The following is a 13,809-nucleotide window of genomic DNA, read 5'->3' on the forward strand; positions in this document are numbered from 1 at the left end:
TAAGCAGTTGGTGGCTTAATTGCTTTGTGGAGTCTATTGGTGACTTGCAGTGAGGAGGAGGGGTATAAATTCCTGAAAAAGAGAGAGAGAGAGAGAGAGAGAGAGAGAGAGGGGACAGGACAGCACAGGGGATCTTGGGAAATAATCAGGGCTTCTAATCAAAACAGAAAGGAAGAACTGGGATAGCAAAGCTTTGCAAAATATTATTAAAGATTATGGAATAATGCCAGTTTAAATCTATTTGCCCTATAACTTAAGTGTGTAGGGGAATGTTTTTTTAGTTTAAATCTATAGTTTTAGCTATTTGTGTTGTTGTTTTTAAAAAGAAGTTTTATCATAGTTTTACTTTCCTGTGGGAGCAGCATAACAACATCCCTTTTCAAATTGGCTCCCTGGCAGTTTGTCATCTACAAACGACATGTGCTAACTCTTTAGATGCTCCAATTCATTAGAGACGTGATTGGCTGGCAGCAAGCAAACGAACATATCAAACAGACAAATCCCATACGCTCCAACATTTCTCAGATGTAAATAAGGATGTCCTATTTAATAATAATAAGAAGAAGAAGAAGAAGAAGAAGTTATTTTTTATACCTCACCCATCTAACTGGGTTGTCCCAGACTCTCTGGGTGGCTTCCAACATATATAAAACCATAATAGGTAAAGGTAAAAGTAAAGGTACCCCTGACCGCAGATGACTCTGGGGTTGCGCGCTCATCTCGCTCTATAGGCCGAGGGAGCTGGTGTTTGTCCACAGACAGCTTCAGGGTCACGAGGCCAGCACAACTAAGCTGCTTCTGGCAAACCAGAGCAGTGCACGGAAACGCCTTTTACCTTCCCGCCAGAGTGGTACCTAGTTATCTAATTGCACTTTGACGTGCTTTCAAACGGCTAGGTGGGCAGGAGCTGGGACTGAACAACGGGAGCTCAGGGTCACATATTTGAATTATGTCATCCTCATTGCAGAGGATAGTTGTTCCATGTCCCAAAAGTCATGGGTGGACAGTTTGACCAGCCTCAGGAGAGGTGAGAAGATGGGTGAGTATGGAAACAAGTTGAGAAATCCTTGTCGGCATCAGGGTTCAAATAGCTCCATACATAATGAAGTGTTTGTGCAATATACAGGAGCCAATGTCCTTTTCTCCTTCAGTGGGACAGCAATTATGGGAGGTCATGCTGCCCAGTTTTCCCCAGAATCAAATGGGCAACATGAGAGCACAATGGCCAGTTTCTGTCCTTCAGGTGAGCAGCATCAGCAGGAGGTCACAACAGCCAGTCTCTCTCACCGAAAGCAGGCAGCAAAGCAGGTCTGTGCAATCTCTTTGTCACTGGCAGGACCTTGTGGGAAGTCCTCATAATATTGGAACCCAGGGTCTTCCAGCAAGCTGAATGTACGATAATTCAGGACAGACACAAGAAAGTGTTTGTGCTGCATTGAACTCTGGAATTTGCTAGCACAAGATGTAATGATGGGTTTAAAAAGGTAAAGGGACCCCTGACCATTATGTCCAGTCATGGACGAATCTGGGGTTGCGGCGCTCATCTCGCTTTATTGGCCGAGGGAGCCGACTTACAGCTTCTGGGTCATGTGGCCAGCATGACTAAGCTGCTTCTGGCGAACCAGAGCAGTGCACGGAAACGCCGTTTACCTTCCCGACGGAGTGGTACCTATTTATCTACTAGCACTTTGACATGCTTTGGAACTGCTAGGTTGGCAGGACCGAGCAACGGGAGCTCACCCTGTTGCGGAGATTTGAACCGCCAACCTTCTGATCGGCAAGTCCTAGGCTCTGTGGTTTAACCCATAGCGCCACCCGCATCCCCTAATGATGGGTTTACATAGCTTTAAATGAGGATTAAACAGATTCATGGAGGATGAGACTGTCCATTCATGTTCTCCATCAACTGTTGGAGCCAGTATGACTTTGAATACCAGTTCTTGGGGAACACAAGATTAAAGAGTTATGTTGCACTCATGTCCAACTTGCAGGCTTCCGGGACTAGATGGGTCTTTGGCCTGGTTTAGCGGGGCTCTTTTCGTGTTCTTACTGAGGTAGGCAGCAAGAATGAGTGAGCATGGTGTCCCCCCGGTACCTTTCTCATTGAAATGGACAGTAGTGCATGAGCAGAGAGAGATGCTGTAGACAAAGGAGAGGAGGCAAGCTGGGAGAATACTACAGCTGTTGCAAGACATCCGTTTGCAACCAGTGCCTCAAAGGAGGCTGGGCACCAAAAGGAAAGTTGTGATCATGGAAGAAGGCCCAAGAATGTTAGCTGCTACGGTTTCCTGTCACATTGCAATTTAAGGAACTGTGGTTTATTTTAAACTATGCTTTGACAACAAGCCAGGATCTGAAATCACAGTTTGAGCATAATGTGTCCTTATTAGCCAATGTTTAAACAAATCACACAAATTTTGACACAAAGGGGAATTGTCATTAGCTGAAAATGGAAGGCTTCTCCTTGCAGATGTTACATAGGAGACGGGTAGGGAAAACTGATAAGCTTAAGGTTTACTGTAGCTCATCATTGTAGCAGCAAACCATGGTTTTCCAACCGTTCTGTCAATACGTGTTGTTATGTTTAATTACGCTATATCCTACACTTACCAGAATATCTCTCTTGGTGTGTCGGGTTTGTGGTTGCTGTGGTCTGTGTGGCAGTGTAAGCATTAGCCATTTGAAAAGTCAAAAACATTGCTTTGCTTAGGCTGCTAAGATACCCGCATTAAAATGGTCCTGGTTTCCAACTCTATTTATATTGACTAAAGCCACAAAGTAGTATGTTCGTCATCATTAGTAATTTAAATATAAAGTCATTGGAGGCTTGGAAATGCATGCTATTAATAAATCCAATGCCTGAATTTCGTTTATTGACGTGTCAATGTTTGCATAAGTGGATAGATAGCTACATATGAACTGTGAACTATTCATTTCCTCTAGACCAAGCATACTGGCTTTGAAACAAGTTTTTTTTTTCTGGAAAGGAAAAAAAGAAGAAGAGCTGTTCACCTTTTTACATAAAGGATTTCTTTCAATTTACCACCTTGCTTGGTTACCTTTAAGTTCCCTTTTTCCACCTTGATCTGTTTGCACACCAGTGGAAAGTCTATATAGAGATGGGGGGGTGACTGCTGTACATCAGTCTTGCAGAAATCCTTTGGAGTGCTTTCGAAGTCGAGGTCAAAGTATGGAAAACTCTCTGCAAAGGGAACAGGGGAAAGGAATCAAGAGGGCACAAATGGATATGGTTTTCAGGAGAGAAACTTTGTTCCTGTAATGGGCTCTTAAGACCCCAAATGGGGTGAGAATTTCTCTACCTGCTATGGGAGATGCAAGAATCTCTGGTTTGCAAGTGGCCTCATCCTGCCCTGCCCCTGCTCTTCTGAGGAAGAATGTGAACTGTGCATAAGCACAATTCCAGGTTCCTGCCTTTTTCTAAATCTGTACCTCTCTTTTCCGTGCGCCCTCCCCCACCCCAGTCAGGGCAGACCCTAAGTAGAAAAGAATTTGTGTTTGTCCTGACTTGATCATTACTTCCATCCTTGGGAGAAGAGATGGAGGGCAGGGCAAGTCCAGTATTGCGCACCTCTGAATGCATTGCTCCACACTTTGTACGGTGCTTGTTAGGGGACCGCAGTGCCAGATTAGCGTTTCTTCCTGCAGTAGAGATGCAAAGCCCATCCCACAGAGACGCATCCTTGAATTTAGAAAACAAGATGCTATTATTAAATCAAACTACATTAACAGCTCACCAGAGTGGGAGGGGGGTGACCTGCGTACCTGTCCATTATGTGGGTGCTAGCTGTAGATTGGGTATCTTCAAGGCCTCACTTAGAAAAAGAGCCTTCCTTTGGATCTTTACCCCTAAGCTGGACTTAGACCAGGCAGCGCTTCAAAGAGAGGACTACAAAGTTGGCCACCCTAATTACAACAGTGCTTTCTAAACCCTGGTCTCCTCTATACTTATATCAACAACATAACACTGTGGAGTAAGGCATACCCTCCAACATTTCTCTGATGAAAAAAGAGATGTCCTATTCCATAATAATAATAAAAAAAATTCTTTGTGCCCCACCCATGGGTGGCTTCCAATGTTGCTGTTGTTGTTGTTTAGTCATTTAGTCGTGTCCGATTCTTCGTGATCCCACGGACCAGAGCACGCCAGGCACTCCTGTCTTCCACTGCCTCCCGCAGTTTGGTCAAACTCATGTTAGTGGCTTCGAGAACACTGTCCAACCATCTTGTCCTCTGTCGTCCCCTTCTCCTTGTGCCCTCCATCTTTCCCAACATCAGGGTCTTTTCCAGGGAGTCTTCTCTTCTCATGAGGTGGCCAAAGTATTGGAGCCTCAGCTTCACGATCTGTCCTTCCAGTGAGCACTCAGGGCTGATTTCCTTCAGAATGGAGAGGTTTGATCTTTTTGCAGTCCATGGGACTCTCAAGAGTCTCCTCCAGCACCAATATATAGAAAACAATAATTAAAGATTAAAAACTTCCCTATACAGGGCTGCTTACAGGTTGTATAGTTACTTATTTCCTTTGCTCGGGGGTCACATAACTCCAGTGGCGTAGCGTGGGTTGTCAGCACCCGGGGCAAGGCAAGTAATTTGCGCCCCCTAACCCGTGGATTTTAGCACCCGAGTGCGAGCGCGCGCCCCCCCATGTTGCACCCAGTGCGGCCGGCACCCTTGGCACCCCCCACGCTACGCCACTGTTCCAACGTTCAGCTTCACTGGATGCCCACGAGTTATATTGTACAGAGAGAGGGATAAAAACTTTCCTCTCTGTCCACTCTCTCCTGGCCATGCCTTAGTTTTGCAGGCTTCTCTCCTGTCGCCTCTTGCTTGCCTTTTCTCTAAACTAAAAACAAACCCAATGCTGCCGCCTTTCCTCAGGGCACCGGCTCCATCCCCTTGCTTAGATTCCCTCTACCAAAGCTGAAAGCAGCCTGAAGTTCCTCCTGATCGTGAATGGGAAACAGCTGGCGAAGCCGGCGGCCTGCCAGGGAAGGGATCTTTTCCTAACCTGCTCCACGGAGCCCGTTCCTTGCAAGCGCTCCATGTCCCTCGGATGGCGAGCGCCTTTGGAAACGCGGAGCAGGCGCTTGCCGGCGAGCAGCCCCCCCCCCTTCCCAAGCTAATCCTTTTAAAACCGAAAGCCCCTTAACCCGCTGGCGAGAGGCTTAGCCGGGCCTCGCCCGCCCACTGGCTTCCTCTCGGAGGTTTTTGGGGAGTGCAGGGCGCGTCGAGGCCCGGCGGCGCGTCGGGGTGCGGAGGCTGCCTGTGCCGGCCAGGCGTCGGTGGCGGCGTCGGCGCTGCTGCAGCGGCTGCTCCTCCTGCGAGCAGTGAGTGGAGCGCAGCCGCAGCGGCGGCGGGGGGGGCGCGCGCGCTAGGGCGCAAGGCTGGTGGTGGCTGCGGGGAGCCCAGCGGAGGAAGGAACTTGTCCCTTCCCTCTGGACTCGCGCCCCCCCAGATGTTGCGCCCGGTGCGGCCGGCACCCTTGGCACCCCCCACGCTACGCCACTGCATAACTCCATCCTCTCCAGTATTTCTCTGATGAAAATATGGCTGTCCTAAGGAAAAGTGGGACATTCAGGGATCAAATCAGAAACTGAGATGGCTTCTGTAAATCTGAGACTGTCCCTGGAAAATAGGGACAGTTGGAGGGTCTGGTAAAGTGGGAAAGGAGTGGGTTTTACTCAGGGCTTCCCCCCCCCCCCAACAAGAACTCACTCAGGTGGTGCCATTGCCATTCTAAGGGAACATGGGAGGTGTTTGTGGTGAATTCCAGCACCCCTTTTTTCTAGAAAACGCTGGTTTTACTCACTTCCCATGCATGTTTCTTGTTATGTAAAGGGTAAATCTCTCTGCCTCTCTCTGCCTCTCTGTCTCTCTCACACACACACTTTTTATGTGAACAGGGCAGACATGTGAGCTTTACGCATGTGTCTCTCTGCTCCATTAGGCCCAACTTAGCCCTTAGAAATGAATCTGTGCTTGCTGACATGGCTCACAATCCCTGCTCAGTGCTGCGTTGCGGAAGTTCTTGGAGTGAAAGAAAATGTTAAAGTGGGGAGCTGGGGGAGGAAGGGTTGCCTCGTGTGCCCTTGGGTTCACCAGCCGCTGCCGCTGCCAATGGGTATTTAATTCACAACTATTTTCATGCACTGCCTTTGGCCTCAAAGCTATTTGTCTCCTCCACCTGCACTGGGTTCTGCTCTGGGCCTCAGACCGTTTCTGGAGCAGCCGGCCAGATAACAGCAGGAGTGACACAGAAGCAGCTGTGTTTGTTTGATCTTCCCAGTGCCAGGTCTTTGGTCTGGAAGAGCCTTTGCAAGCCACTAACAGAGGCAAGACTAAGGCAACATACAGAAGAGCTCCAAAGTTGCAAATAACAAGTATAAATAAAGGCAAGCCAGGAATGAAAAAAGCACAAGGCAACTCTGGTAACGAAAATGTAAACACAAACAGACCCAGCGTTGCTATGCAGCCTTCTGAGTTTCCAAAATGTTTTAGGTGCACTGACTTGAGTGTTGTTTTCCTAGTCCGTGACAGGAGAATGTATTAGTCCTTTTTCTCTGTGCTCCCCCCCCCCCCCCCGTCGTGTGAGAGTGTCTGCTGTTTTTGCTTGCAAGATTGTGGGGAAGGAGCAAGCACACAGAAGGGACAACTGGAAACCAATATAAATGGAGAGTTCTGAAATTGCTGCGAGTTCCAGACACACGTCCATAGAAATGGCTTTCTGTATTGCGTTTAGCAGCACTTTAGCATTCCTCCATATCAAACTCACTGATGTCTTGTTCACACTAGTATTGGACACCTGGATAACCAAAGTGCTGGGAGAGCTTTACTCCCATCGTGTGTGAATCTGCTGCATGATGCAGGATTATGTTTCTTAATAATAGCATAAAATTCGTAGGCACCCGTGGTGGCAAGGGATTTTACGCTGAACAAGGAGATGCAGATTCTGCAAGCGCTTTTATCTACTCTGAAATCAGCACTTCACGCGAGTAGCGTAAGGGAAATTGAAAATGGGTCATGAAAGTTTGGTCCAAAGGCTGGCAAAGAAGAAACAGTTTTGTTTTAAGTAATAAGAAAAGCATGGTGGATAAAAATGAATGGTTTAATAAATGAATACCTGATTTGTTATAATTTTTAATTTCTTAGAATTAAAAAAAAAAAACGTTATGGGAAGCCTCTTTTAACAAAAGGGAAAAAACCACATAGCTCAGTTTGTTTGTTTGTTTGTTTGTTTGTTAAATTTGTTTGTAATGACTTCTGAATTGAATTTCCGGAGGCAGAGGAAACGGCAGTGTACGAGCTCAGAATCAGACATTGTGACAAACCCTCGTTTGTTTTGCTGGACCTGAATGTTTGCAGTCTCATGATTCTTTGGGGGGGGGTAGTTTCAATGTACGGTGTACATATATCAGGGTCCTGGCCATCTTTGAACTCCTGGCTTGCTATAGCCCTTGTAAACTGGAGCATTTAAATAACTGGAAATTCCAATGTTTGCTCAGGTCTCCTCTTTGGCTGAAGATATTTGAGGATTGTGTCTTTAGAGTTTTATTTTTGGTTTCTGCTTGAGTGGAGTGTTGCTCAGTCCGTATTTGGATGACTCCCCCCCCCCCCCCGCTGCCCCTGTGCATGTTTATCAGTATTCACCAAGTATAAATAAATATTCATAAACAGTGTGCATGGAATGACTTATACTGTGGAAGTAAAATCACCAGGGTGAGCTCCGAGCTTATTCTAAAAACCGTACTGTGATTAAAAATAAAAATAAAAAACCAGGCTAAAAATCTGCTGAAAGGACACTTCCAGACACTTGCTTTGACTACCAGATGTAAGAACCCAACAGCCAATGCAATTCTGGGCTGCATCAATAGGAGTATAGCATCTAGATCAAGGGAAGTAATAGTGCCACTGTATTCTGCTCTGGTCAGACCTCACCTGGAGTACTGTGTCCAGTTCTGGGCACCACAATTCAAGAAGGACACTGACAAACTGGAACGTGTCCAGAGGAGGGCAACCAAAATGGTCAAAGGCCTGGAAACGATGCCTTATGAGGAACGGCTAAGGGAGCTGGGCATGTTTAGCCTGGAGAAGAGGAGGTTAAGGGGTGATATGATAGCCATGTTCAAATATATAAAAGGATGTCACATAGAGGAGGGAGAAAGGTTGTTTTCTGCTGCTCCAGAGAAGCAAACACAGAGCAATGGATCCAAACTACAAGAAAGAAGATTCCACCTAAACATTAGGAAGAACTTCCTGACAGTAAGAGCTGTTTGACAGTGGAATTTGCTGCCAAGGAGTGTGGTGGAGTCTCCTCCTTTGGAGGTCTTTAAGCAGAGGCTTGACAACCATATGTCAGGAGTGCTCTGATGGTGTTTCCTGCTTGGCAGGGGGTTGGACTCGATGGCCCTTGTGGTCTCTTCCAACTCTATGATTCTATGAGTCTATCTGATCATTTTGTCAAATCCCATCATTTTGAATTAGCATTGAACTTCAGTCTAATTTAACAATAGAGGTGTTTACGTTGGCATCTGTCTCTTCCAAGGAACAATGGAGTGCGCCTCTGGGGGTGAAGTCAAACTGCGGCGTTAGCTGCACCAAACCCTGGGACGCAGGCCTGGGCAGTGTGTGTGGAGGTCTTGGGCTGCTCAGATGACAAGACCTCGCTGGTGTGGGCCAGAGGAAAGCAAAGCAGTGTGCTTGGCACCAGCTTGGCATCAGGAGTTGCCGGAAGGAAGCGTACAAGGCACCAGCCAGCTGTCTTAGGGACTCTAATCCAGCCCAGACTTGTGCAGGGTTTAATCCATAGACTTTTCCTCTCCCAAAGATATCCTGCAAGGCAGTGGAAGTTCAGGGCCAGAGTGTTCCTTCTCTCAGACGGGCTACCTTTCCCAGGTTGGTGCGTCCCCGCTCCCCCTGATGGGAGCAGTGTTTGCAGTAGAAAAAAATTGGGGAGATTTTCTTGGCCTGTCCCTAACTGCACTCTTGACTTGTGGGGGGTAACTTGGATCAGCATTATCAGTGCTCAGAAACTCTAACTGTTAATGGGCTCTTTAAGAAGCAAATAAATACACGGAAACATGAACAAAAATCAGAGCCAATAACCTCCAGGATTTCCAGTGATTACAGCACAGTTTCTGTGCTTTTCCTTTATTTTTTCCTCCTTTTTTATTTTTTTGGAAAGCAGGGTTCTTGCATGGGCTGATCAAAATCTCTCTTCTAGGTAAACGGCAAAAGGCCGGCACGTGAGCTTAGTATGAACTTCCGGAAGCAGCTGCAGTGGCTATCAAAACCTTGACTGTAGTCAACCAGTGAGCTCCTCCATTGGAACAAGAGCACTTCTGTTCGATGGGTGTGCTGACCTTTCGCTGCTCTTTCCATGGCAGGCAGGTGTGGGCCGAATACCTGTTTGTTAAAGAGTCGTAAGTAAAAGGCGCAGGAAAGCAAAAATCTGAGTCACTGTCTGCTCGACTCCCAACTAAAATAATTTAATTTTCCAACCAGTTCAGTTTCCCTTCATTTAATTCTGAAGAAGAAACAACAACAAAGAACCCTACCCTGAACCCCTGACCTTTTGGATGTGAACCCCCCCCCTCCTCCTCCCGAGATGATTCATCTGTTTACCTTAAGACAATTAAATGTGACTCAGATTAAGTAACCTTTAAAAGCAGAGGAACATGTGCTAAAAACAAACCTCATCCCACCCAGTCCCATGCCAAGGGCTGAGGCAACAGTATCAGCCTGCATGCGTCCAGGACAGTATTATTTGGCAAGGAGGGGCCAGAAGGTGGAGCTGTTTCAGAAGAATCCACTTGTCTGCTATTAGTGCTGCAGCGCAGTTCCGTTAGGAAATCTGAAATCTGCGGGAGTTGCTGCTTGTTCGCTTAGTAGTGGAGCTGAATGCTTAAACCTAAGGGAGCTAAATTTCGAAGTATCTTAGTTGACAGCGAAGCAACTACTGGCATGAGGATTGTTGCAGTGTTGGAGGCAGGCCCAGCAGCAGCAATCTGTTCCATGAATAAACTGGGCCCGTCATCAGGATTTTAGGTTCTTCTTCGTCGTTTTTGTTTCAGTATTGCTGCTCACAAAATGCTGCAATGTGGGATTTAAAGAATGCTAAGGCGCTGTGCTTTTTATTTAGTTAGAAGAGGCTGAAAACATGCTCAAAGAGCTTTCGGGTGATTGCAGCTCCTTTTGCACGGCACCGTTGCAATCGTGAAATGTTATGCACGGTGTAATCATCTGCAAGTTTATGCAGCCGTTGGATTTAGTCCCTGTTTTCAAAATGTGAAATGTGTTTCCAGATACACAATACAATGTTATTATATCCAATTGTTGTTGTTGTTTAGTCGTTTAGTCGTGTCCGACTCAGAGGAGGGCAACCAAAATGGTCAAAGGCCTGGAAACGATGCCTTATGAGGAACGGCTAAGGGAGCTGGGCATGTTTAGCCTGGAGAAGAGGAGGTTAAGGGGTGATATGATAGCCATGTTCAAATATATAAAAGGATGTCACATAGAGGAGGGAGAAAGGTTGTTTTCTGCTGCTCCAGAGAAGCGGACACGGAGCAATGGATCCAAACTACAAGAAAGAAGATTCCACCTAAACATTAGGAAGAACTTCCTGACAGTAAGAGCTGTTTGACAGTGGAATTTGCTGCCAAGGAGTGTGGTGGAGTCTCCTACTTTGGAGGTCTTTAAGCAGAGGCTTGACAACCATATGTCAGGAGTGCTCTGATGGTGTTTCCTGCTTGGCAGGGGGTTGGACTCGATGGTCCTTGTGGTCTCTTCCAACTCTATGATTCTATGATTCTTCGTGACCCCCTGGACCAGAGCACGCCAGGCACTTCTGTCTTGCTTTGCCTCCCGCAGTTTAGTCAAACTCATGCTGGTAGCTTCGAGAACACTATCCAACCATCTCGTCCTCTGTCATCCCCTTCTCCTTGTGCCCTCAGTCTTTCCCAACATCAGGGTCTTTTCCAGGGAGTCTTCTCTTCTCATGAGGTGGCCAAAGTATTGGAGTCTCAGCTAGCCTGATTGTACCCCCATAACATGCTAAGAGTGCTGTTTCTATGATCCACCTTTACAGGTGTTATATACCAGTGATATGCCTGTCTAAGCACAATTTCCTTTGGTCTTGTTGAGATGGGATTCGTTGGCAGTTTTGACCAAATGGTGTTCAAGGTATTTTCCTCAACCTTATAACCTAAATTCCATCCCCATATTTTACACAGTTCCGCCATTGTCCGATTGGTCTTAGACATGTTAATTCTTCAAATATTGTTTCATAAAATAATCTGTCACCTAAATTGGCTAAGATGTCTCCTTGGGAAATATCCTGATGCAGTTGCTGGAGGTGTGAGTAAAACTCAGGCATCTTCAGAGCAAGACTTGTGGAAGTTCCTGCTTGGATTACAACAAATATGGGGTACCCGCTTGATTTCAGTACAGAAGTTAATTTCGGAATTTTACTGCATGCTTGACACCAGTGTGACAGTTTGGTCCCATTAGTCAGCTCTGGTGGTTCTTCAGACCAACATAGCTGGCAAGAAAGGATAGCTATGACTAATTAGAAGTCAGAGTTGGAGGGCTGAGAAAATGGAGGATGTCTGATTGCTCTAACCAAATAAACCAATCCATCTGAAAACCAATGCTGGGTTATATTTGTTGGAGACAGAGGTTCTGGCAGAAAACAAGCCCTGGGCACTAGAGTTCTTATTAGCCAGTGGGGTAAAAGAAGCAACCAGAAGAATATTTGTCAATATCAGTGCTAGTTTCATATTTGAGAAATACGTTAGCTACACAACACAACAAAGGGACATTATTTTAAAGGGCCAGATCCTGGAAAAAAATTTTTTAAAGCCTCCCCCCCACCACCACCTTCCCCTCCCTTTCCCCCCTCTTTTCTTTTTGAGGAATGGGTGAAACTTGCAAGATTTATTCAGTTTTTAGGGGTTTTTTTGTATACTCCCACAGAATTTAATCATTTCCAGTTTGGGCTGGATCCCACTGCTGATTGATGGTGGTAGTCAGTTTTAAATGCATCTATTTGTATTAATTCAATGACATTTTCATTTACGGCGGGAATACATCAGAATGTTTGTAATCCTCAAAGCCACATCTCGTGAATTGCGTGATATTAGACCTGCATTAGCCTGCGTTTCTCATGTGGGAGGTAGCGATACGGAATTTCAGTAAAAGAGATGCCCACGGATTCTTCTCGTCAACATGAAGAGTTTGCCTGAAGCCAAATACGTTACAACACTGTTGATCCAGAATCTATTCCTAAATCAAACATTTTTGCACATCTAACTCCATGATAACTCCCTCATAAACCCCCGTGGTCATAGTGCATCTGATTACTCGTATGTCTACATTTAGACTGCTGTAAGGAACTAGCCATCTCTCCGCTACCTCATCCCAGTATTTCAGGATACTTCAAACCTCCCAGGTCAAAAAAAAAAATATTGGGGGAAGATTATATGATAGCATTTGCAAAAATGCCATAGATGCTTATCAGAACTGGGCCCTTCTAAGTGCCACTGGGCATATAACTACACAATTATCTGCTCCAACATGCAGAGGGACTGGGAATAGCACCTCCAGGGAATTCATTCACCCTCCTCTCAAGCTATTACAGGGCCATATACTTTCCTGTCAGCAACTCTACAGTCTATGTCAGCCTCGGCACCAGCATTATGTCTGAAAATTATTTCAGACTATTTGGTCATCGTCACTTACGCACCATCTACCCCAGCTTTACACCTACAGTTAAGTAAACCGCATAACGTTCGCCCAGTGAGCACATGGCCTAGCTTGCGTAGAGGAACTGCGCAAAATGGTCAAAATAAGGGCCTGGGTTTTGCACGTCTTTGGAATCGATGACACACGTCTAGCAGGAGGAAACCTTTGTTGATCTTGAAACGTGTCCGTTTCATGTATATACAGGTTGACTGTTCCATATTAAAATAGTCGGCAGCATCTTTATTTGGGGAAAGAGGATCCCCCCCTCTTCTCTTCTTCCTTCTGATACACTTGTACTTTTTTTTAAAAAGTATGTGTTTAGTATTTTTAAATGGGCCCCTTCAGACAGTTTTCCTATCCTGCCACATTCAGCATGCGTTTTCACTGGAGTCGGCAAATAAGCAACTTTCAGCGCCTCCCTTTGAACAATAATTGGGAGGAAATGGGGGAGGAATAGTTTTCTAAAGGGGTTGTATTTGAAAACCTTGTCCACCTCAGTTGCGTCTCTGCCTTTCAACTCCTATTATGAAAGGGAGAAGGTCTCTCACGGGGAATATGGGGTTGCTGGGGTGATCTCTTCTTAGCACAATGGCACAGTCATCTGGCACAACCAGGTTTTGGATACTGCAGTTCTGCTTAGTGTAAAAACTAAACCAAGCCCACCTTCTGTCTGTTCAACTTACTTTCTATCCGGAGGGATATTATTATATCAGGGCTTGATGTGCTAACCCTAGACAGTCGAGCTGGTGGGCTTAAGAAGGCAAACTGAATGTGCACCCTGCTGAAAGCAAAGGGCATTGGGATATTACAGCCTGAAGTATTTTGCTGTGCCTGTTGCTTCATGTTTTTGAGTTTTGACATAGGTTCTAGTTCCTATTGTAACTATGCTTTCATCATGATTGTGTTTTGTGTCTCTTGTGTGCCACCCTGGGCTTCTGTGGAAGAGCAGAATAGAAAGCCAGTAAATAATAAGAAAAAGCACACTGTGGTATATGTTTATTAACTTGGTTAACGTCACAGAGCACCGACTAACTTCGCCACCGGCACACATTT

General features: G+C 45.9%; 1 protein-coding gene across 2 annotated transcripts in view; it reads left to right on the plus strand.

Moving 5' to 3' along the window:
• Positions 1–9,708, plus strand: part of LOC310702354 (uncharacterized protein) — a 157,556-nt gene extending 147,848 nt beyond the window's left edge. For both annotated transcript variants that reach the window (XR_014523457.1, XM_083493839.1), the window contains one exon: positions 9,239–9,708. The gene's annotated coding sequence lies outside the window, so the exon portion shown is untranslated. The remainder of the gene's footprint in view (positions 1–9,238) is intronic.
• The last annotated feature ends 4,101 nt before the right edge of the window (positions 9,709–13,809 follow it).

The sequence above is a fragment of the Podarcis liolepis genome (assembly GCF_965112155.1).
Source record: "Podarcis liolepis genome assembly, chromosome: 3".
Classification (NCBI taxonomy): domain Eukaryota; kingdom Metazoa; phylum Chordata; class Lepidosauria; order Squamata; family Lacertidae; genus Podarcis; species Podarcis liolepis.